The sequence below is a fragment of the Mustela erminea genome, chromosome 20 (assembly GCF_009829155.1).
Source record: "Mustela erminea isolate mMusErm1 chromosome 20, mMusErm1.Pri, whole genome shotgun sequence".
In the NCBI taxonomy this organism is placed as follows: domain Eukaryota; kingdom Metazoa; phylum Chordata; class Mammalia; order Carnivora; family Mustelidae; genus Mustela; species Mustela erminea.
In genome coordinates, this window is record NC_045633.1 from 13,407,161 (window position 1) to 13,432,959 (window position 25,799).

The following is a 25,799-nucleotide window of genomic DNA, read 5'->3' on the forward strand; positions in this document are numbered from 1 at the left end:
CCCGCATCAGGCTCTCTGCTCAGCGGGGAGTCTGCTTCCCTTCTCTCTCTCTGCCTGCCTCTCTGCCTACTTGTGATCTCTGTCTGTCAAATAGATAAATTAAAAAGAAAAAAAAAGACCCCATTCATTTGGGACTAGGGACCACCCTATTTCCACCAGGACCTCATCTTAAACGTAAGTAATTACACCTACAAGGCCCCTGTTTCCAAATAAGATCACATTCTGAGGTCCTGGAGGATAGATCTTTAACTTACCTCCTTTAGTGACTACAGTTCAGTCCACAACAAAGTGAATCCTGGTGCTGCTTACAAGTCCGTGTACATTCACGGGGATCGATCAGCTTTAGAATATGTAAGTCATACCTCAATCAAGTGATTTTTAAAAAGTGGCAAGGAGGGGTGCCTGCGTGGCTCAGTGGGTTAAGCTTCTGCCTTCGGCTCAGGTGATGATCTCGGGGTCCTGGGATCGAGCCCCGCATCCTATTTTCTGTTCAGCAGGGAGCCTGCTTCCCCTTCTCTCTCTGCCTTCCTCTGTGCTTACTTGTGATCTCTGTCTGTCAAATAAATAAATAAATAATATCTTTTTAAAAATGAATAAATAAAAATTAAAATAGCAAGGAGATTTTTCAAGCCATCACTGGGGAGGGCGGTCCTGAAATTATATAAATAGCACTGAATGTGAACATGTCCTCTGAAAGTTTTAAAGCCATGTTTAGTGAACCAGCCATTTGATTTCTCAAGAATAGCTTAGAGGAACATGTGCGTGGATTTAGATAGGAAAGCACTAGAAATAACCTAAATTTCCATCAATAGGGAAATGGCAGATAAATGGAAGTGGAGCCAACCATGGGATACTATGCAACTATGATAAATGAGATAGTTTGATACATAGTGACATAGAAAGGAATCTAAGGCATGTCGTTGTGGGGAGAAAAAGGCAAATAACAAACCAACATGGAGAGCGTGATACCACTTCTAGAAAACACAAAAATCAACATCAAAGGAAATTATGCTATATAACTTCCAAAGTTATACGGATTAAACTTTGTGTAATACGAATAATAATTGAGCATTTACTACGTGCGAGGCACTTTTATAACAGACTGACACTAATTAACTTATTACATTCTCAGAATGAGGTAGCTGATATTATTATATCCCATTTAATGAAAAGGAAGCTAGGACAGAAAGAGGGTAAGTTCCTCCTCCAAAGCTGCTTGGTGATGAAATTGGAATCTGAAACCTAGGCAGGTCTGGACTGAAAGGACTATTTCTTCTGCTGCTTTATGTATTCTGGAAGAATAGAGATAATAGTACTGAGTAGTAACCTCCAAGAGTGAAGTATAGGGGAGTCCAGGACTCCCAAATAGTAGTGAATGAAATGTTAACCTCTAGATTGTTGACTATTAACAGGAAATAATGCAGAGAGACCCTGTGTACCACTTACTCAGTTTCCAGCAATTATGATAATATCTTACAAAACTGTAGTGAAATACCACAATCCGTCTACTGACATTGATAGAATCCACTGATCTTGTTCATCTGGACCTACTTGTAATCATTTGCGAGTCTGCATTTGGCTCTAGGCACCTTTTTAAAGACTGGTTTTTTTTAAAGATTTTATTTATTTATTTGACAGAGAGAGATCACAAGCAGGCAGAGAGGCAGGCAGAGAGAGAGGAAAGGAAGCAGGCTCCCTGCTGAGCAGAGAGCCCGATGTGGGGCTTGATCCCAGGACCCTGAGATCATGACCTGAGCCGAAGGCAGAGGCTTAACCCACTGAGCCACCCAGGTGCCCCTTAAAGACTGTTTTTTTTTTTTTTGAGCAATCTTAGATTCACAGCAGAATTGCGAAGAAGATGCAGGTTTTCTCATAGACCCTCTGCCCCAACACATGCATAGCCTTCCCCCATTATCAGTATCACCCCTGGAGTGGTATATTTGTTATAAATAATGAACCAACATTGACAAATTACTATCATCCAAAGCCCATAGTTTACATTACAGTTCATCTTGGGTTTGGACACCTGTTTCTAGTTTCATAGTATTATACAGAATATCTCCACTTTCCTACAAATCCTCTATACTCTGCCTCTTCATCTCCCCTCTTTCCCCTCACACACCTTATTATTTTCATAGGGAAAATGTTCCTTTTCCCAAATGTCCTATTGTTTTCTTCGAGGGTTTCACCATTTCAGGTTTTTCATTTAAAACTTTAATCCATTTTGAGTTGATTTTTACACATCATTTGAAATAAGGGTCCTGTTACGTTCTTCTGGATGTGGATATCCAATTTTCCTAACATTATTTATAGATAACACTGTTTTTTTTTCCCATTTTGTGTTCTTGGCACCTTTTTTAAGATCAGTTCACAATAAATGCATGGATTTATTTCCAGACCCTCTGTTCCACTGGTCTATGTATCTTTTTTAAAGCCGGTACTATACTGTTTTGATTACTATAGTTCTATCAAGTAATTTGAACTCACGTAGTGTGATACCTCCACTATGTTGTTCCTTAAGATTTGTTTGGATAGTTGGGGGTCTTTTGTGGTTCCATGTGAGTTTTAGAATTGCTTTTACTATTTCTATGAAAAGTGCCCCTGGAATTTTGATAAGATATGCATTGAATTCGTAGCTCTTTTGGAGTAGTATGAACGTTTTTAAAATATCCCAATCCATGAACATAGGATTTCTTTTCATTCATTTGTGTCATCTTCAGTTTCTTTCATCAGTGTTTATAGTTTCAGTATCAGGTCTTTCACTTCATTGGTTAAATAAATTCATAAATAGTTTATTCTTTTTCATATTCAATTCATTGGTTAAATAAATTCATAAAGAGTTTATTCATTTTCATTTTAATCCATTTATAATGGGATTGATTTCATAATTTTTCAGATAATTTACTGTTCGTGTATAGCAATGTAACTGAATTTTTTTAAAGATTTTATTTATTTATTTGACAGGCAGAGATCACAAGTAGACAGAGAGGTAGGCAGACAGGCAGGCAGAGAGAGTAGTGGAAGCAGGCTCCCTGCTGAGCAGAAAGCCCGATGCGGGGCTCGATCCTAGGACCCTGGGACCATGACCTGAGCCGAAGGCAGAGGCTTAACACACTGAGCCACCCAGCGCCTCTGTAACTGCTTTTTGTATGTTGATTTAATATCCTTTATTAGTTCTAACAGGTTTTTGGTGGTATCTTTAGGTTTTTCTATATACAAGATCATGTCATCTGCAAATAGACAATTTTCCTACTTCCTTACCTATTTGGATGCCATTTATTTCTTTCTGTTGCCTAATTAGTCTGGCTAGGACTTTGGGTGCTATGTTGAATAGAAGTAGAGAGAGTGGTATCTTTGTCTTGTTCCTGATCTTAGAGGAAAAGCTTTTAGTTTTTCACCATTAAGTAGGATTCAGTGTTGGCTTATCACACACGGCCTTTATTTTGTTGAGGTATATTCCTTCTATACCTAATCATTAGATATATATATTTTTTTTAACCATTAACAGATGTTGAATTCTGTCAGGTACTTTTTCCTTATCTACTGAGGTGATCATACGATTTTTATCCTTCATGCTCTCAGAGCAGTGTGTCACATTTGTTAACTTGCATATGTTGAGCCATTTGTGTGTCTGAAGGATAAATCCCACTTGATCATGATATATGATTCTTTTAATGTGCTGTTAAATTTGGCTTGCTAGGGATTTTGAATCTACATTTATCAGGGATATTGGCCTGTAATTTTCTTTTCTTGTAGATCCTTATCTGGCCTCATAAAAAGAGTTTGGGCATGTTCCCTTCTCTTCAATTTTTTTTGGAAGAGTTTGAGAAGGACTGATGTTAATTTTTCTTTAAATTTCTCATAGAACTTACCCATAAAGCCATTTGGCCTTTTCTTTGTTGGAAGGTTTTTGATTACCAGTTCAAGCTCCTTATTGGTAATTGATCTGTTCAGTTCTCTATTTCTTCCTGGTTAAGACTTGGGAAGTCATATTTTTCTAGGGATTTATCTATTTCTTTAAGGTTGTCCAATTTTTTAATATATACTTTTTCATTGTAGTCTCTTGTGATCTGTTGTATTTCTGTGGTATCAGCTTTAATACCTCCTCGTTCCTTTTTTATTTTATTTAAGTCTTTTCCCTTTTCTTCTTAGTCTAGTTAAATATTTATTTTATCTTTACAAAAAGAAACAACTCTTAGTTTCATTTATCTTCTTTTGTTTGTTATTTTCTATTTCATTTATTTTTGCTTTGATATTTAGTACTTCCTTATGCTAACCTTACTTAGTTTGTCCTTCTTTTTCTACTTCTTGAGGTGTAAAGTTAGGCTGTTAGAGATTTTTCTTAATGCACTCATTCCTTCTTAGAACCGCAGGCATAATTTTCCCTTCTTAGAACTGCCTTGGCTATCTGCCATAAGTTTTATATGTGGTATTTCCATTTTTGTTTGTCTGAGCATATTTTTTTTCTTTTGGTTTCTTCTTTGACCCATAGATTGTTCAGAAGTATACTGTTTAATATCCACATACTTGTGAATTTTCCAGTTTTCCTCCTGTTACTGATTTCTAGTTTCATACCATTGTTATTGGAATAGATGCTTGTTGTGATTTATTTTGTTTTTAAGATTTTATTTATTTATTTGACAGAGAGAGAAATCACAAGTAGGCAGAGCAGCAGGCAAATAGAGAAAGGGGGAAGCAGGCTCCCCGCTGAACAGAGAGCCTGATGCGCAGCTCGATCCCAGGACCCTGAGATCATGACCTGAACCGAAGGCAGAGGCTTAACCCACTGAGCCACTGAGGCACCCCATGATTTCTTTTTTAAAAAAGATCCTATTTTTTTATTTATTTGAGAGAGACAGCGAGAGAGAGAGTGCGCAAGCGGGGTGGAGGGTGGGCAGAGGAAGAAAGAGACTCCCCACTGAGCAGGGAGCCTGACACAGGCCTCGATCCCAAGACCCTGAGATCATGACCTGACCAAAAGTCAGACGCTCAACCAACTGAGCCACCCAGGCACCCTAGTTATGATTTTAATCTTCTTACATATGTTAAGACTTACTTTATTAAACCTTATTTTATTTATATGATCTATCCTGGAGAATATTCCATGTGTGCTTGAGAAGAATGTGTGTTCTGCTGCTGTTGAATGGAATGTTATATATATGCCTCTTGGGTCTATTTACTCTAACGTATAGTTTAAGTCCAGTATTTCCTTATTGATTGTCTGTCTAGATGATCTACATATTGTTGAAAAGAGGGTCTTGAATCTCTTACAGTTACTGCATTTCTGTCTGTATTTGCCTAGAAATTTGCTTAACATATTCAGTGTTTACTAAATATACTTAGGTGCTCTTGTGTTAGGGGCATATATATTGACAATTGTTATTTCTTCTGGTAAAATATCCCTTTATCATATTAATGACTTTGCTTGTCTTTTGTGACAGCTTTTGACTTAAAGCCTATTTTGTCTGATGTGAGAATGGCCACCCCTGCACTCTTTTGGTTACTGTTTGCCTGGAGTATCTTTTTTCCATCCTTTGACTTTCAGGCTATGTGTGCTTAAATCTGAACTGAGAACTGAGTCTTTTTTATGCAAGATACAGTTGGGTCTGAATTTTTTATCCTTTTTGTCATTTCATGTATTTGGATTGGGATATTTAATCCATTTACATTTAAGTTAATTATTGATAGCTGAGGACTTCCTGTTGCCATCTTGTTAGTTATTTTCTGATTGTTTTGTTGTTCCTTTCCCAACCCTTCCAATAAAGTCATATCTCAAATATAATGAAACATCCAATGTTTGTAATATAACTACTTACTTATTGGTAGGTCATGACCCAGTTAGTATATACAAGTTCACTGCTGGGTCAAGCAGTGTACTTCGATGATCTTTTCTCATTATGTCACTTTATGTTTTCCTTAAGTTGGTAATTGCTTGTTTTTTTTTTTTTTTCATTTGCTTCAGTTTCTATGTATAAATTACTTCATAATCTCCACACTATTCTAGAAATCCTTTTAACACTATTTTTATCATAGTCATGATTCAGCTCTTCTGTTGGTTCCATCATTTTCCTGGAGATAATTCATATCTCTCAAATTCCTCTATTTTCCTGGTCCAATTTGTTTTAGTTGCTTTCTAGGCCTACCTCCCAGATGTCATCTAGGGATCCAGCAGTCAACATTCCTTTCAAAATAATTCTTGAGGGGCGCCTGGGTGGCTCAGTGGGTTAAGCCACTGCCTTGGGCTCGGGTCGTGATCCCAGGGTCCTGGGATCAAGTCCCATATGGGGCTTTCTGCTCAGCGGGGACCCTGCTTCCTCCTCTCTCTGTCTCCCTGACTCTCTGCCTACTTGTGATTTCTGTCTGTCAAATAAATAAATAAAATCTTTTAAAAAAAGAATAATAATAATAATTCTTGAAATTACATTTGCCTCTGTTTCTGCTGGATCCCTTCCTTTGGCATCTTATTTTTTTGTCTTTGTTTACTTCTTTTTGGTGGAACACATTGTTCAATGACTTTCTGAGGACTTGCAAATTTGGGAGAAAAAAGAGGTTCTTCCTTATACTTGATATATAGTTTGAATGGATATAGAATTCTTATCTTAAAGCCATTAGTAATCAAAATTTGGAGATCATTGTTTTATTGCCTCTTAGTTTCCAATGCCATTGTTATGAAACCCAGTACCATACTGTTTTCTAATGCTTTGTACATTATCTGCTTTCCCCCCCTCTTTTAAAGCAATTTAATTTTTTTTCTCTGTCATTGTTTTAAAACTTAATAATTTAGCTTGGCTTCCCCCAATATTGGCTGTTGTCTATTCTGGGCACTGGGTTAGGAAGAGAGTATTTTCCAAGCCTGGAAAATTTTCTTGTATTTTTTTCTTTGATAATTTCACTTCCTTTGTAATCCCTGTTCTATTTTTTGAGAACTCTTCTTAGTGAAATATTGGACCTCTTGGACTGATGCTCAAATTAAATATGTGTGTGTGTGTGTGTGGGTGTGTGTGTGTGCATTTTTGTCTTTGTCTTTTGATTCCACTTCCTCTAAGATGTCCTTGTTTTTTATCTTCCAACTCTTAGGCTTATTTAATTCTTTAAAAGGGTTGGTTATGAGGTCTTAATTTAAAAGAGCTCTTTCATACATTCTGATAGTTCCTTTATTTATGGAATCCTGTTTCATGGGTGTTTCATGAATTATCATATAATGTAATATTAGGTATAATGATAGCTAATATTAATTGAGCCAGGGAGTACTTTGAGAACTTTACAAAACTAGCTCCTTTAATTCCCAGCACCACAGGGTTTGAAGTAAGGGAGTGGTCTCCAAAAGAAAACAAAGGCATTGATTACAGAAGAAAGGAAATGGTATCCATGATAGAATGATCCAGAGTATTATATGCCTACCAGGACCCAGGCACTCTTAGAGGCACAGGAGCTGGGAACATGAAGAGGGGAACAAGGCACCATCCTGCTGTGTTCACATTCTTTAATACAGTTGGAAGCTAATGTCATTTGCCACTTGTCAGCCCCTGATGAATTCCTCCCCCAGTGCCTTGAAGCAGCCAGAAGCTCTGCAGGGAAGGCAGGCTATAGCAGGAGGAGGGGAGGGAGGGGACCTAAGAGTTGCTCCTTCTTTGTGAAAAAGTCTGATGGGAAAATTGTCAGCTGTACTCCCACTCTCTCTGAAAGTCAGTGTGATGTTGCATCCATCTTAATCACCATCAGAGAGAGCAGGCATTTTAATAAGCAGCATTATTCATGAAAACTTTGTTCTCTTCCCCACTTCCTTCCAAAATAAGATAGACGTGAACTTGGAATGAACTCCTCATTTGTCTCCTTCTTACCTCTTCTTCATATTCAAACCTACTACCTTCTCCCATGGCCCCATCCTCTGAACATCTTCTGGGGAATAGGTGTCCATGTGGGGGGAAGGGAGGGTGTGGCTGAAGGTACTTGGGTCCTCGGGTAGAGCTCAGTGGATCGGCCACTGGGATTTGAGAGATGAAGGAGATGGGACTCCTGCTGGGGTAGAACTTATTGCTTATTTAACAAGTAGTGATGGGTCACTTCATGTGTACTCTGCTGAGAATACAGACAGTGAGTCAGACATGTTATCTATCCCCAGAAGAACTGTCCATTCATTCAACAAATATTTTTGAGTTGTGGCACAGACCCCAGACAAAACCATTAGAATCCAAATGACTCTTCTGTTTATTGTGCTGTAAGAACAGTTATTGATCGCCCTTGTGTTTCAGGCACTGTACTAGACCTTGGCCTTACAGAAACAGAGAGTCCAAGCCCTTGTGCTGTGCAGAGTCTGGAGGAGGAGAAAGTTAATAAAAGAAAATAAAAGAAATCAATAAAACACATTATCTATAATGGTAAATGGCATAGATAACAGACCCATCTCGAAACTCCTCCATGTGGTTTAGAGGCCCTGACCCCACTTTACTCTTAGGGATGGGCATATGAATAGGGACTAGCCAAGGAAAGCACTGCATCTTCCTGGTCACAATGATTATTTCCAAGGTGGGTGCAGGGCTCAAGAAGGATTAATAACACAGTCCAGAAACCTTGCTTGGACCCTTTGGTAGCAGGAATTCCCATTTATGCTATGAGTTTCTCAGTGTGTACAGTCAACCCCACTATGACGTGAAGAGAGCCTGTCTGAAAATACAACCAATGCAGAATAAAATGCACCAAAGACATGGAAAGAGACCAAATCCTCATGACATTATTTGAGTGTCTGGAATCAGTCACCAGTCCAATTCCTGGGTCATTAAATCACTCCCCTGACCTGAACCAGTTTGAGTTCTGTCTCTGTAAATACTATGAGACCCGAGACATCATCTATCCCAATTTTGTAGGCTTTGCAGTCAGAAAGGGTCATGTGTCAGATGTCTACAATTTCCAAAATGGGGATCTATTTTTTTTCCTTCATACAGAAAAAATAGAAAACTGAGACTCAGAGAACTTAATTGATTTTCCCAAAGTCACAAAAGAACCATGAGGCAGCACAGAATTTGGAATCGGGTTTGTCTGGTTCCAAAGAAAAAGCTCTTCATCCTCATGGGGAAGGCCCCATTTACCTTCCATTCAGAAAAGATATTATAGTCACTGGGAGTTTTATGCAGAAATTGTGTGTGTTTGTGTGTGTGTGTGTGTGTGTGTGTATTATTTAATTCAGCAATATTGACAAGAGATCTATTTCTGTCTCCAAAAATGTACAGTTCCATAACCCTTTGTCCTGTGTACATTCCAAATGCAGGGGAAAGAAAGGTGCTCAGTTCTTTGGGTCAGAATCTTTAAAAAACGCTTTTTCTATCTTCATCAGTCATGAAGATATCATTATGTAGCTTACTTTTAATCTGATTTTAACAATAGTGCATGCACAGTAAATCTCAAAAAATACAAAAGTATTTACAGCGAAGCCTAGGTCTTTCTCTACCTACAAGCCCAGCCCCACTCTACAGAAGCAGCTATCACCACATGATTCACATGGTTATTCCAGAAATGATCCACACCCACAAAAACACGCATAGAGCATAGGTTGCATGCAGCACACACCCCCAGGGGGACACAGGGCAATGTCTGGAGACATCTTTTTATTGTCACCACTTGGGAGTGGTGGGGATTGCTACTGACCTCTAGTGGGTAGAGGCAAGAGATGCTGGTAAATATCCTACCATGCCCAGGATGGCCCCCACAACAAAGAATCAGTGGGCCCCAAATATCAATAGCACTGATGTGGAGAAACCCTCATCTAGAAAAATCTCTTTCTGACTTGCTTTTAACACCCTATCAACACATATTGGACATCGTTCCATGCCAGCTTACGCTGATTATTTTTAGCGTTTTAAATAGTTGCATGGTATTCTAGCTAACAGATAGGCCATAATTCATTTACTTAGTCTGTTATTGATAAATATCTAGGTTAGTCACAGCATGGGGCTGTTGCAGACCATGCAGCAAAGAGAAAACTGATCGATGTCTTTGCAGGGCGCCTGGGTGGCTCAGTGGGTTAAGGCCTCTGCCTTCAGCTCAGGTCATGATCTCAGGGTCCTGGGATCGAGCCCCGCATTGGGCTCTCTGCTCAGGGGGGAGCCTGCTTCCCTTCCTCTCTTTCTGCCTGCCTCTCTGCCTACTTGTGATCTCTGTCAAATAAAATCTTTTTTTAAAAATCTTTTAAAAAAAAGGAGTAATAGTTAAAAAAAAATGTCTTTGCACACAAATTAATGCACACGAATTAAGATATGTTGACTGAGCCAAAGGGAAAGCAATTTTTTTTTCTTTACTTTGGCAAGTATTTCCAACATGTTCTTCAGAGAAGCTGCACTGGCTTACACACCCACACCAGTGAATGAGAGTGCCTGTTTTCCTCACACTCTCACCCATAGTGGGCTTTACCAAACATTTAAATTTTTGTCCATTTGATAGATACATAAGTAGATCTCAGCACTATTTAAAATAACACTGTATTAATCATGAGCATGGCTGAACATCATGATGAGCCCAAGTTGTCTGAAGTTCCTAGAAATGGTCGCTTGTTGCTACAGGAGCAGGAGACATGCCCTTTCAGAAGGAGGCTTTTTTTTTTTTTTTTTTAACACCTCTTTCCCCCGCTCCTAGATCCTGACTGACTCTCTGGCGGAACCCTCAGAAAGTGTGAAGATGATGTCAACACACTTATGACTACATGCTTCTCAGAAGCCCATATATTACGATCGGGTGGGAAATCCTGGGCCAGCGCACCCACTCCCTAAGATATCTGAGACCATCCCAGTCCTGATCTCTACGAACAGAGGTTGATTTTTCTAGAAAATCCAGGAGAGATTAAAAGTTGCAGAAAGTCAGAAGCTGAACAGTACCTGTGAATAAGCAGATATATTTATCATAGGCTGATCAAAAACAAAATCTCTGTTTCCAAGAGCAGAGCTGAAAGAATATTTCTTACTCTGTAAGTGATGAGGTCTTTGTATCAAGAAGGTAGATAACCAAAGGGGAAATAAATCAGAAGAAAGCTTGAAGGCCACCTCCATCATCCCAGGAGTCAGGGGAGAGGAAAGGGTTCCGGCATCTTATCACCCAATGAGTACCATTGGTACAGAGCGCAGTGGGAGGCCAAAAACTGGATAGAGCCTTGAATGGTTAAGGAGTGAAGAGCCCTTTTACTAGTATGGATAACAGTAGCAGCCTATGGGCAGCTGCATTCACTGTTGCGCAGACTGCCCAGGGACAGCTATGGGCTGACCTCTTTATGGAGCAAGCTGAGTCTTGAGAACAGAAGCTAGTTAAGAGGATGAGCTCCCCAGGTGTAAAAGAACTGAGCTCCCCATCAGTTCTTTTACACTGGTGTTGCCAAATACCAATCATTCCTTTATATTTCAAACAACACATTTGTTCTTAATTTTGATGCCTCATAAACTTGCAGGGTAGGGAGGGCCAGGAGGATTGTCCCAATACACCCTTCTGTTATGACTAGATCCCATATTATTCTGACATCAGCCTATCTGAAATATTGCCTCTGGTCTGTTCTATGACTGCTTGGAACAGTCACTGCCCCTTCCTCAGGGAGAATTACACACTTGAGCTCATTGATATCAGATCAGGCTTGGCCATATGACTTGTTTCAGCAAGTAGACAGTGAATCAAAATGATGTGAGCCAGTTATGAGCAGAAGTTCAAGGAGTCATTGAGAGTTACTCTGTCTTCTTTCTTTTCTCTGCAATATGGTCAGCAATGTCCCAGACGGACATCTTCTGTCAGCCCAGATACTTGTATTGGATTCTTCATTGCTAGTATATAGAAAAACAACTGATGTTGGCATATTAATATTATAATCTGTTACTTTGCTGAAATAATTGATTAGCTTTAGCAGTCCTTTTTTTTTCCTTTGGATTTTCTGTATGCATGATTATGTCATCTGTAAAGAGATATGAGGATGTCAGTTTTGCTTCTTTCTTTTCAAAATGGATATGTTTTCTTTCTTTTTCTTCCCTAATTGCCTTGGTTAGAAACACTAGACCGATGTTAAATAAAACTGCCAAAAGTGGACATCCTTGTCTTGTTCCTGTCTTAAGAAGAAAGCTTTCAGTCTTTCACCATTAAGCATCATGTTAGCTGCAGATTTTTCATAGATGGTCTTTATCAAGTTGAAGTTGTTCCTTTTTGTTCTAGTTTATTGATTGTTTTTATCAGGATAAACAGTTGGATTTTTTTTTTTCAAATTCTTTCTCTACATCTAGTGAAGTGATCATGTGGTTTTGTCCTTAATTATATTAATCAGGTATATTCCATTGACTGATTTTTCATATATTCAACCAACCTTATATTCCTGAAAGAAATCCTACTTGGTCATGGTGTAGAATTCTTTTTATATCTTGCTGGATATGTCTTCTCAGTATTTTGCTCAAGATTCTTTTTACCAGTATTTACAAAGGATATTGGCTTGTCATTTTCTCTGCTTCTGTCTTTACCTGGTTTTGGTATCAGGGCCCAATATTGGCTTACTATAATGAGTTGGGAAGTACTTCCTCCCCTTTTCTTTTTAAAGATTTTGCAAAAGGTTGTTATATCTTCTTTAAATGTATGGTAGAATTTGTCAGTAAAGCCATCTGAGTCGGGGATTTCTTTTGTGTATCATTTTCTTTTCTTTTCTTTTTTAAAGATTTATTTATTTATTTATTTGTCAGAGAGATCACAAGTAGGCAGAGAGGCAGGCAGAGGGCGGGGGTGGAGGGGAAGCAGACTCCCCACTGAGCAGGGAGCCGAATGCAGGGCTTGACCCCAGGACCCTGAGATCACGACCTAAGCCTAAGGCAGAGGCTTAACCCACTGAGCCACCCAGGTGCCCTGTGTGACATTTTCTTAACTTGAATATCATTATTGATAATCTGTGTCTTTCTAAGAATGTATCTGTTTCATTCAGATTTTCTAATTTGTTGGCATACGATTGTTCATATTATTTTCTCATAGTTCTTTCGTTTCTTTTTTTAAAGATTTATTTATTTATTTTGTGAGAGAGGAGAGAAAGGGGCAAAGGGAGAGACTCCTCAAGCAGACTCCCAGCTGAGCATGGAACCCAATGTGGGATTCGATCCCAGGAGATCATGACCTGAGCTGAAATCAGGAGTTGGATGCTTAACCAGCGGAGCCACCCAGGCACCCCCATTCTTTTCATTTCTATGAGACTGAAAGTAATGACCCCATTAAGTGACTTTCTTGAAATATTTTTTTAAATCTGTATTTCTTATTATGATGGACATTGAAACATCTGCTTTTATAGCTCAATAGTTGAACAGATACTTCCTTAAATTCTTAGGCCAGCATGTCACCCAGCTTTTGCCCAGGGTCTCTGTGTGTATGTTGGGGACAGCCTTCAATGCTCAGGCAGACAATTTACAACCCTTCCTTAGCTTTCACCTCCTCCTTGTGCAGAACCTCAAAGTCAGCCATCATTGAGAGCTTAGGGTCTTCTCAGTCCTTTCCAGGGGTGTGCACAACCCAAACTTGTACATGTGTGTAGCCCTTTAAATTTTTAGAAACATGTCAGAGATTTTTTAGTATCCTCAATGGACACCTCATTTTTCACCTTTTCCTTTTTTTTTTTTTTTTTTGGTTCAGCTTTCTGTTTGCTCAAATTTTTATTCCTACCTCAGTCAAGTGCTATGTTAAACAGTTGTCAGTGATTGTTTTTAACAAATGCCTCCAGGGAAGAGGTTTTTCATACAGAGATGGCTCTGAGTCCAATTAAGTACATACAAGCCTTGTTAGTGTGTGTTTCCTGGGAAGTGTTAGATGAGTCAGTAATGATAATTATCTGAGAATGGTGCTTTTGGAGAGTTCCTAATCATTCTTCCCTTACAATGGCTTTTAGACTGCTGGCTTTCATTATGGTTGCAGACTAATTTCAACAGTATCATGGAGCTAAAGATGGGGGTTTGAATGAAGCAAGTTAAAATGCCACCAAGTTCTCTGTTCTTACCAATATTTAGCTGTTTTTCTTGAATAAATGCTCCTGAGAGTTTTGCAAGGCTTTGGTTAATTTCCAAATCAACTGAAAAAGTTGATTTTTGACAATTTTTACAAGTGTTGCTTAAATGGAAGAACAGATTTTGGGAGGCTTTACAATGCCACTTCCACTAATGTCCCTCTGTTGGAAGTTAAATCTGAGTCTAAATGTTTTGCTTTTATAATAATTTTTTAAATGTCTCTGTCATTAAATTGAGGGTTCCACAAGAGCAGCAATTTAATTTTTCTTATTTACCATCATATCACTCTATCTAGTACAATGCAGTGTAGCAAACCCACATTATATATTTGATGAGTCAAGGAGTGAGTGAGTGTTTTCCATAACCAACCAAGAGTTAAACCCAATGAAAATTTCAAACTATTCAGTTATCTTACTCAGGTCTTACTGCTGTATTTTCTCTATTCTGAACTGCCATAAATTGTTAAATGCACTATCAGTTCAGAAACTAAGGTGGAGAAAATTAACATTTTAAATGTCTAACTCAATTGTATGTCACATTCTAATTTGAGGAATGTTTTAAAAATGTGAAAACAATGTGTGCCTTAGATTTGGAAATGTGGCAGTACTCCTGTGTTGGAGAACCCAGAGCTAGTACATTAAGTTAAAAATATGCAGATTATGACCTGCTGAATGAGAAGGAACACACATGGGGTCGGCGGGTAGCTACTTAGGCATCTGAGCTCCCACTTCAGGGAATTAAAAACTCCGGTCCATTTTGATTGAAGGCAGTGTCAGTACACTCACACAAAGGAATTAAAGTCACAAGATCTATTACTTAGAGATCTTAGACCAGGGGCACAATGAACTGGGCAAAGGGCAGTCCTCCAACCCAGGTCATGAATGTGAACACGAGATAGAGAGCAGGGTAACAAGCACCTACTAGTTATAAGGTCATTGGGGGCAGAGGTCACTCACTTTTTGAGGGCTCAATTCTAAGTGGTTATTTTAAAAGATGCCCCAGGAAAAGCAAGGTGGGAACATGTGACAGGAATCCTAAGTTCAGGTTCTCATCTAAATGTCCAAACTCGGTATGAGCAGGGCTGTCATACTGTAAAATGCCTGGGAAGCAACTCAAAATAGCTGTTTTCTCATCGAAACTCCCTGTGCTGTAGAAAGGGAAAACAAGGCTCAGAGGTCTGCAGCAATCTTCCCAAGATCACAGTACCAGCATGAAGCAGAATCCGATGTTAACCAAGGTCTGATTCCAAACATGGCGTCTTTAGCTAGGAATCTGCAGAAGTACAGGCATACAAGCTTTGGAGTCAGAAAAAACTTAGCCATCTGAGGTGGACTTAGTGAATACTAAGATCTGGGGTAAATGGATGACCAGAGCCTTCAGAAGAGAGCTTCTTCAGACTCCATTCTCCCAAATCTCAGCAATGTGGCCCTCATTCCTGCCACTGAGATGGTGCTGCTTGTATCAGGGTATCAGCATAGGAATTATGTTGGGATATGCCACAGCCCCTTTGCCTTAGAATGGGTTGCAATTAGGCCAAAGATTCTGTACCTGCACCGTATTTGCTAGGAGGAAGCTGTCACCTAACCCTACCTTAGAGTGATATAAATCCCATGGGGTCTTGTCTGTCTTGACTAACATTACTGTCCCATGATCTAGTCCAGTGGTCCACACTCAACTGATATTTGTTGAATGAATGAAATATATTGGGCTTTGAGAACTCTAAGGTTTCCATAACCCATCTCCAGCCTAGAGTGTCCTGCCCACCTGGAGACTTTCAAAAGCTGCCTGTAGGATGCAAAACCCCAGGAGTCCACGAAAAGAAGGTGGGACCATGATACCCACTGCCCATCCCCTACTTGTGCTCCCTGAGGACAAACTTTCCAGCAATGGAAATATAGTAAACCATGCTATTTTCTTAAAAAATGGAAGTATAGTTGATATACAACATCCCATTAGTTTCAGGTAGACAACGTAGTGATTTGACAATTCTGTATGCTATGCTCTGTTCACAAGTGTGGCTACTGTCACTCACCACACAAGGCTATTACAGTACCATTGACGATATTCCCTTTGCTGTACCTTTTTTTTTAATTTAATTTAATTTAATTTTATTTTATTTTAAAGATTTTATTTATTTGACAGAGAGAGATCACAAGTAGGCAGAGAGGCAGGCAGAGAGAGAGAGAGGAGGAAGCAGGCTCCCTGCTGAGCAGAGAGCCCGATGCGGGACTCGATCCCAGGACCCTGAGATCATGACCTGAGCCGAAGGCAGTGGCTTAACCCACTGAGCCACCCAGGCGCCCCCTTTGCTGTACCTTTTATCCATATTATATAGTCTTTAATTCTATATATCATGCCACCAAGCTTACAGTAGGGTCTTGGTATATAGATGCTGAATTCACTGATGCATAATTAATGTACAGATGTCCGATAAGGAGCAGGTCTTAGACCATGAAGGAATATTGATGCTCTTAATCCCTTTTATCTCTAAGTTCACCTCATCAGGAGTGTTTCAACCATGGGTGTTCACTCGCCACTGAATCAAGAGCTGGGGGTCCCACAGTGTAATCCTTCAGGGAGCTCCATCCCACACCCAATGAGTGACCACCTCCCAGGTGATTCTAATGGACAGCCAGGGTTGAGTATCATTAAGCAAGAGAATAACTCATTTCAACCTAAAGTTCATTGACTTCAGTGTGAGCGCTTTCTTTTAAAAAATCCAGAATCCAGGGCAGCTAGGTTGCTAAGTCTTTTGAGCATCTGACTCTTGATTTTGGCTTCAGGCCATGATCTTGGGGTTGAGAGATCCAGCCCCACGTTGGGCCCTATTGAGCATGGAACCATTTAAGATTCTCTTTCTCTCTCTCCCTCTGTTCCTCCTCACCCCATCCCCACCTGCTCTCTCCCTCTCTTAAAAAATAAAAAACGGGCACCTGGGTGACTCAGTGGGTTAAAGCCTCTGCCTTCGGCTTGGGTCGTGGTCCCAGGATCGTGGGATCGAGCCCCTCATCCGGCTCTCTGCTCAGCGGGGAGCCTGCTTCCTCCTCTCTCTGCCTGCCTCTCTGCCTGCTTGTGATCTCTGTCTGTCAAATAAATAAATAAAATCTTTTTTAAAATAAATAAATAAATAATAAATAAATAAAAAACAAAAATTCCAGATTCCAAAAATCCATCCCTAAACCCATTGGCATCTGTGGGGTTGAGCAGAGCCATTTGCAAGTCCCCAAGTTGCCTGACCAAGTTGAGAACCAAGGATCTGGCTTTTTCTTTTCATTCTACATAGGAGGAAACAGCAGCCCACATAAGAAAATGACTTTTCCAAGTCTGTCTCTCTGGGGCTTCCTTCCGTTCCTTGCCCTAAACACAGCGCTTGACCACAGAAGACAGAGAATAAATGGTTACTGACCGAATAGTTGTTGAATGGCTTTTATCTTATTTCTTAAGAGAGGCATCATATCTTTGTGGTTAAATTAGGATATTTAGGATGTGGTTAAATGAGTTGATAGAATCAGCAAAGAAATAGAGAGAACTTGCTTTTACCTATTGTTTGTCTGAAGTTCAAGTTTAACTGGATGTCCAGTGTGTTTATTTGCTCCATCTGGCAACCCTCTCTCACTTAGAGACCTAGAAGTGTACCCAGCAAGTACTAATAAGTGTTGGCTATTATTATTTTTTGATTTTTATTATTGACCCCACTCCATTCCAAGCCTCTCAGAGTAAAGAGCCCTTCCGTCCCTTATTAATTTGGCTTCCAGTAATGTTAATGCAGGACCATTCAAACGGAGGGTAGATTAGACCTTTTCATTTCTAAGCAAACACTCCCTCAAAAATAAAATAATTTCAGGTTAAAAACAAGATCCTAGTGGGACTACTTCAAATCGTGAACTGAATGAGATCTGTTTGTGAAATTTCACATGTTTGAGAAGCTCTCGTTTCCATGAAATTAGGGTAATTGTAAATTATTTTGTGCTCCAAAGAAGGTCCACTTGGTAGCGCCTTCTCAAGCCAGTTCAGGTTACCAGGATCGCTTCTGGGAAATAAACCCTTGTTAACAGAACTTTCCTCAATTTTGCTTTCAAGGTGGTATCAGAAATCAACATTTGAATCTTGTATCTTCTGCTAATTAGCTGTGTGTTTTAGGAGCCAGGGTATTTTTTGTTAACAGATACTGCATTTCCTTATTTGGAGACAGGGTCACCATATCATATGGGTTCAGATTCCTTTACAGGCTGTTGACTCTAACCTCAGTTTCCTATTGGCGTCCATGTCTGAGCAGAGAAGGCTTCCAGCAGGGCAAGCAAAGCAATGTGTATTTGCAAACACAAGTTGGTAGGTTATTACTAGCCTAAAACCAGACAGAATCCATGGTTTTGGAGCCCCCAGAGCATGCATTATAGCCCAAGGTTTTCAGCTCAGGCTGTCCATTGGAATCAACTGGGGAACTTTCAATTAAATGTTTATGCAGGTCTCCATTGCCGGAGATGCTGAGCCCATTGGTCTGGGGAGGAGCCAGGCGTACTTAAGCTGCCTCCATGTTCTAGTTTGCAGCTGAGGCTGGGAGCCACGGGCCTACCTGGCCCTCACGAGCTCAGCTTTCATCCTCTCAAATTCACCCTGAGTCCTCCAAGATGGGGTTCACAGGACTGCATGGTACATCACCCCGCATCGTTTGATTCCCATCTGCATGTGGCTCTGCTAATTACAATGCAATTAACTTGAAGAGAGAGCCCCCATACAGGATCAGCTCAGAAGTGGCAGCGGCATGGTTTACTTTTGGCTGTACCCTCCGCTTCTCTTGGCTGAACACCCTGTTTTTGCTCATCTCACTCTAGAGGTCACAAGAAATTAAAGTCTCTGCAGCCGCCCCAGACCGTGACTGACAGTCTCACCATCCAGGATACGTGCTCCTCAACCGACCAGGTAAGCCCATTTCATGTCTTTGATGCCTATGAAATATTTTGAACAGATGAAGAGGATGTTAATTTCATAAACCAACGAGCAGCCACTATGGTGTCCCAGAGTGAATGCGTTGGACGCCTAGTTCCGACTTTCCTTGTCGCCTTTCCTAATCTTGTGCCCTTGGTTTTCTCCCAGGTGTTCCCACTCCTATAAAATTTGTGAGCCCTGCTCTCCTCCGTGATTGAGCCTTTCTGTGCAAGCAAGCATTAATAAGCAACTTAGGATATTGTTTTTTATGGGTTTTTTTTGTTTTGTTGTTTTGTTTTTTGACAGACAGAGATCACAAGTAGGCAGAGAGGCAGACAGAGAGAGAGGGGGAAGCAGGCCCCCCTGCTGAGCAGAGAGCCCGATGCGGGGCTCAATCCCAGGACCCCAAGATCATGACCTGAGCCGAAGGCAGAGGCTTTAACCCACTGAGGCACCCAGGCGCCCTTGTTTTGTATGTTCTTAAAAGGACACATGAATGAAATCATACTGAACCCTATTCTGCAGCTTAACTTTTTTCGCTTGGCATTTTGTTTGCGATTTATCTAAATTCAGTTTATTCGTTTTAACAGCTGTCTAATGATCCATTATGTTAATACCTCTTTATTTATCCATTCTAGTCCGTTTTGTTTCCACCAACGTTAACATTTAGAATATGTCTAAACACACATATTCATGTGGAAATGATCTTGCTGATCTCTCTCCCAGGAAAAACGGTGTAGTTACACACCCACATGTGTGTGTGCTCCTTTACCCATCACGTGCTTCTCTCACTGCAGTCCTGCGCTACATACCCCTCAAGCTTAATTTCTTTCTTAATTTTAAGGAAAAAGAACCATCAGAAGTTCTAACCTCTCTTCCCGTATCTCAGCGGAATATTTTTTGTGTGTGTGCACGTCTTGCTTTGAGGCCACTGCGCACATCAGATGCATTTTCTATATTTATTACCTAACATTTTCCCATCCTTCAACAGGAGAGGATTCACTTCTGATCAATATAACTCCTCCTTATCTCACCAGCTGTGTGTGTCTTTTAAAAGTGTTCTCTCGCTGTTAAAACAAGCCCACACTGCTTTCCACACATTCTTTCTCCCATCCACACCGCCTCCCCCTCTCCCATCAGGCTTTAAAACCTGTGCAATCCTGTCAGGTTCCAAGTTCGCATTAATTTCTCCTGATAGCTAAGAGTCATGTTCCTTCCAATTAGCATGTGTCTGTGTAGAGTGTGTTATATGTATATCTAGCATAGCGTGAGGTTGGTCTGTTGTCACTCCTTGGATCACAGTTGCAAGAAAGAACCTCCTTGCACTACTGAAGTTCCTTGAAAGGCCTCTCTTGGCATCTCACTATGTCAGAAACTACCTCTGGCTCCCTAAGGGCTGGAAAAGTGGGTGCAAAAAATCATTCCTGGGATTCCACCTACTGGCGCCTGTTGCTCAGATGGCTGATTAGAAATGCCTTTGCAGGTGATATCAGTCGAGTTTTAAGAACGGGTTGATTGACTTGGTTGATTAATCACTTGAAGCACGGTAGGGAATTGCCAGTCTGTGGGTTTTTTTGGAGAAAGCTTCTCTGAATTATAGATGATTTCAGCCTTGGTAATATGGATTTGGATTGTAACTGGAGGGCTAATGGTCTGGAAGACTGTGGATTGCCTGGGGATAAGTAAGGGCTCATTAGCAGGTCAGTGTGCGTGTGTGTGGTGTGTGTGTCTATGTACACACACACACACACCACACACACATACACACACACACCCCTTTTTCGGGAGGGTTCTTCATTTTCTCAGCCCATTCTGCTATCTGTTCATCTTATTTTAGGATTGGGAGCCACATTTCCATTCCAAATGATAGAAAATCCGATAGAAGCTAAATAATAGGCTCAAATCCTCGGTGACCCACATAAGAACAATGACAATTTGAGCAAATGGCTTAATTTCGCTGTATCTTGGCTTCCTGTTCTGAGAAATGGGGACACGGATAATATTTCCCTCTTATCACTGGGAGGATTAAGTGGGAGACTGTAACGTGCCCTGCACAACATAAGAGCTTAATAAATGGTACCCAGGGGTGGCTTCTTCCCTTCATCTGTTTTCTGTACCCGGTTCGGTTGAATTCAGACCTCAGCATGACTGGATGCCGCGGAGTGAACTCCCCATGGTGCCTGGCATCCAGTAAGCGCTCAACACATGACGGTTGCAAAAACGTATGATCTCGGGGCGCCTGGGTGGCTCAGTGGGTTAAAGCCTCTGCCTTCAGCTCAGGTCATGATCTCAGGGTCCTGGGATGGAGCCCCGCATCGGGCTCTCTGCTCCACGGGGAGCCTGCTTCCTTCTTTCTCTCTTTCTGCCTGCTGCTCTGCCTACTTGTGATCTTTCTCTCTCTCTGTCAAATAGGTAAAATCTTAAAAAAAAAATACTGAATCTCAGCACCCTGAGAACCTATGGAATCAGAACCAGTTTTTCAGCAAGATCCTTCAGTGATTTGTATGTTCAGTAAAGCTTGAAACAGACTTACCTGAATATCTTACTACCCATGAAAACGTACCTCCACTGTCCTTAGCTAGATGTGTCCTGTGTGTGTGCATGTGGACTCTGTCTCCAGCAGGCAGTGTAGGAAAATGAGTGCATCAGACTCCATGTCACATTAAAGCACTGCTTGTTCAGTGATCTGCAAGATGTGTTCAAATGACACGAACCACTTAAACAAGTTACAGGCTATTTTGTCAATAGGCGAGTAACTGATAGCAGTTTTCTTCACACATTTTTCACGTGGCCCTTGAATGATCCATAATTTTCTGGGCCCACTGCCAGACAAAATTACCAATATTACACCAGGTGAGGATAACACCAAAGTAGGGTCTCCATGCATTTCAATTTAAGGCAATTTACAAGACTTGAGTGGAGCATTTGTTTCTATGGGATAAAAGTTTCCTTGGGGGAAATTTCTTGCAGTTATGATGTCATTTCACTGTGGCCCTTGAGTTTTTTTCAGAGGTTCAAATCTGCAGGCTATCCATGAGGTCCCACAAACAGACACAAACCTAGGAGTCATTCTTTTTTTTTTTAATTTTTTATTGACATATAATACATTATTAGCCCTAGGGGTACAGGTTTGTAAATCTTCAGGCTTACACACTTCACAGCACTCACCATAGCACATACCTTCCCCAATGTCCATAACCCAACCCCCCTCTCCCTTCCCCCTCCTTCCAGCAACCTTCAATTTGTTTTGTGAGATTAAGACTCTCTTATGGTTTATCTCCCTCACGATCCCAGGTTTCATTTTTTCCTTCCCAACTCCCCAAACCCCCCATGTTGCCTCTCAACTTCCTCCTATCAGGGAGATCATATGATAATTGTCTTTCTCGGCCTTATTTCGCTCAGCATAATACCCTCTAGTTCCATCCACGTTGTCGCAAATGGCAAGATTTCGTTTCTTTTGATGGCTGCATAGTATTCCATTTTATACACACACACACACACACACACACACACACACATACATACTACATACATACCACATCTTCTTTATCCATTCATCCGTTGGTGGAATCTAGGTTCTTCCTATAGTTTGGCTATTGTGGACATTGCTGCTATAAACTGTAGGGTGTACGTGCCCCTTCGGATCACTACATTTGTATCTTTAGGGTAAATACCCATTAGTGCGATTGCTGGGTCATAAGGTAGCTCTATTTTCAAAGTTTTGAGGAACCTCCATGCTGTTCTTCAGAGTGGTTGTACCCCTAGGAGTCATTCTTGACTCATTACCATCTTCTTTTTTTGGGGGGGGGCACATAGTTATGAAGTCCCAAGGTCATCATGTGTCACCGTCTGCTTCTGTCTGTTCATTGTTCTTACCCTAAACTGTTCATTTCCTCATTCTTACTACACAAGGACTAAACCCTTAATCCTGAGACTGTCAGCAAATGAGTGTGATGCTCCCACCAAAGAAATTAACCAGATACAGATGATCTCATTGTAACTGACATATACATTATTCAGAATGGTGAAGTGGTTAATGTCCAGGGGAGAAACCTATCCAGAGAGCACAGTTCCTTACACATAGAGCATCAAGCCTCTTCCAGAGGTTGAACAGAGCATAAATGAAATATGAAATAATCTTTCGTGAGCCTCTTATCATGACATTGTCTACTTAATAAAAATATTCCCTGGTGTTCATTATAATTGGGTATTGTCTGTTTGATACTGTCTATAGGGTATATTGTCTGTTGAGTAAAAATACTGAATGGTGTTAATTATATTTGGGTGAAAAGAATCATCTTGCATATTCATTGAAAGACGTAAATCACCCAAATTCTGCAAGTTGAGTGAATGTTGAATGGGGAAGTATTTCTTGTTGCTTGTTCTAAATTTGCTTCTCTTTATTTTCTCGGGGCGTCTCTTGTCTTTGTATGATTCAATGTCTTCAGTAAAGTGACAATTGCTTTTCCCTCTTCCTTGGAGCATGTGAACATCAGAGAACAAGCCTGTTGTTCCTCCCCAGATTCTCGTCTATCTCCTATTTTTGTTAAGGACCTAGTGGACACAGGTCTTTCAAAGGAAGCCCAAGCTTGTTATAAAAGGCAGAGTAAGGCAGAGTACACCGGTCAGTGTGGTGGTAAGCCAGCAGCAGTAAAGATAAGGCACATGTCTAGAGTTGAGGTTCTCAAACTGGGTAGATCATCAAAGATATGTGTGCATTTGGTTTGTTTTTTAGGGTAGATTCTTAATCTCTCTCCTCCCATCAGTGCTAGAACATGCATTAGACATGCATTAGAACTCACATGGAATGTTAGTTGAAATTAGGTGACTGGGCCCTGCACCCTGAGTTTCTGAACCAGAAGGTCTGGGAGGGCCAGAGAATGTGCATTTCTAACAGGATCCCGGCTTATGCTGATGTTGCTGGTCTGTGGCTTGTCCTTTTGAGTACTTCTGCTCTAGAAGTTCTGAGCCAGCATATTCTGAGACTTGAGAATGTGCACATCTACCGTGAATCTTATGGAACCATGTACCCAAAAGTTCAAGACCAACAATGCAATGCATGCTCATTCTGAAGCCAGCATTCTGCTAGATTCAGCAGAGAGGGTACAGTAAACGCTGATCCCACTTGCCACTGGCACCCTATACTCCATGATCCCCCAACCTTGCTTCATGTCCCAGCTCTACCAAGCCATTTAGAGTTGTCCAAATTCAAAGCTGGCCTGTGTCTTCACATCTTTGCCCATGGTTTTTCGTCTTTCCAGGATGCTCTACCCCATTTCCCGGTTGCATCCTCCTTCAAAATGCTGTTCCAATGCTGGATTCCTCTGTATCACTTTCCCCTAAGGAGACTTTGTCCTTCTTCAAGGAAACTCTTTCCCTCAAGGAAATTACAGTTGGGAGTGGAGGTCATCAACGAACCATTCCAAATTATGATACTGCCTCTGTATTTAGCTGGACCTTACACATATTTCAATGTTGGGCTTATTACCTAACACTGAAATGGTTGTTTTCTTATGCCCTCTTCTCCCTTTAGACAGTGGCTCCTTGGAGCCCACGTCCTTTCATCTCTGCGTACCCAGGAACTCTCGGTAGGAACTTACAGAGAGTTAGTCCCATGCTCGAGTGTTTTCTAAATGTTTTCTGAGTTCAATATAACATAGCTCTTCTTCCCAAAGGGAAAACAATCTTCTGCAAACACTAGTGCAGCAGATGTGAGAACCTTAATTATATTATTAGTTGGCATCGGAATTCCTTTTAAATATTGGGACTATTTTTGTTGAGGGAAGTCCCCTGAGAAGCCACTTGCAACTTTAAGGAAAGCTCAGAGTGCCTGGACTTAATGAAAAAAAAACTTCAGGGCAATGAAAGAAAAGGCTCCGTGGTTCTGTGTGAGAGGAAAGAAAGGTGACTTTGCTCTTCAGGTAGAGAGAGAGAAGGAACACAGAAGAAAGGGAAATAGAAGAGAGAGAGTGAAGTGTTGAAGAGCTTGAGAAAGAGGGGAACCTGTCATCAGGAAGTGGGATGAGGCTGAGGCATGAGATGGAATGAAGTGGACCTTCTCAAATTCTCCAGTCCCAGGATGACCAAAGCATTTCAGTAATAGTTGAAGGGCTTTTTCACTACTTTGGGAACTTTTCTGTTGTCTGCCCTGTGCACCCTGTAATTTTCAGTAGACTTCACCACTCACAAATACCTTTTACAGGTGCTTTTGTTAGTGTTTACTTGTGGTAAATAAAGGAAGAGGTCAAGTTTCAGGTCTGGGTCCGCACCACGAGGACTGCAGCCATGGTTCATGGAATAATGGCAAGATAACGTAACATGAAGTGATTCTGTTGAATCAGGATGCCACTCGGTCAAGAAATATTCACTAAGCATGACTAAGTGCTGGACATGCTTAGAGAACTAAGGATAGTGCAGTGAACCCAGTGGAGAAGTCCTTGATCCCATGGAGTTCATGTGCTGGGAGGGAGATATTTAACATGACTGGGGTGCTGAGTGCTAAGAAGGAAAATTATGGAGGGAAAGATGATGGTGTCATGATTGTACATGGTGGTCATAAAGCCTCTTTGAGGAGGAGACATTGGAGCAGAGACCTGAATGAAGTAAGAGGAGGAGTCATAGGCTTTAAGTGGGCTTGGGGCAGTGGGAACCATTGAAGAAAGCCTGGAGATGGAGAATGGTTGGCCAAACTGAGAGCAGCGAGGAGCAGATCTGGAGCAGAGTGAGCGCAGGGAAGAGTGGAAAGAGAGAAGGGTTGACCATACAGCAGAAGGCATATCACATGGACTGTTGAATGGAAAGAAAATCTGGATTTCACTGAGAATGGGGGAGGTGTGGGATGGGGAACCATTGGAGGGTTTGGAATGGCTACGTAATGTGATCTGA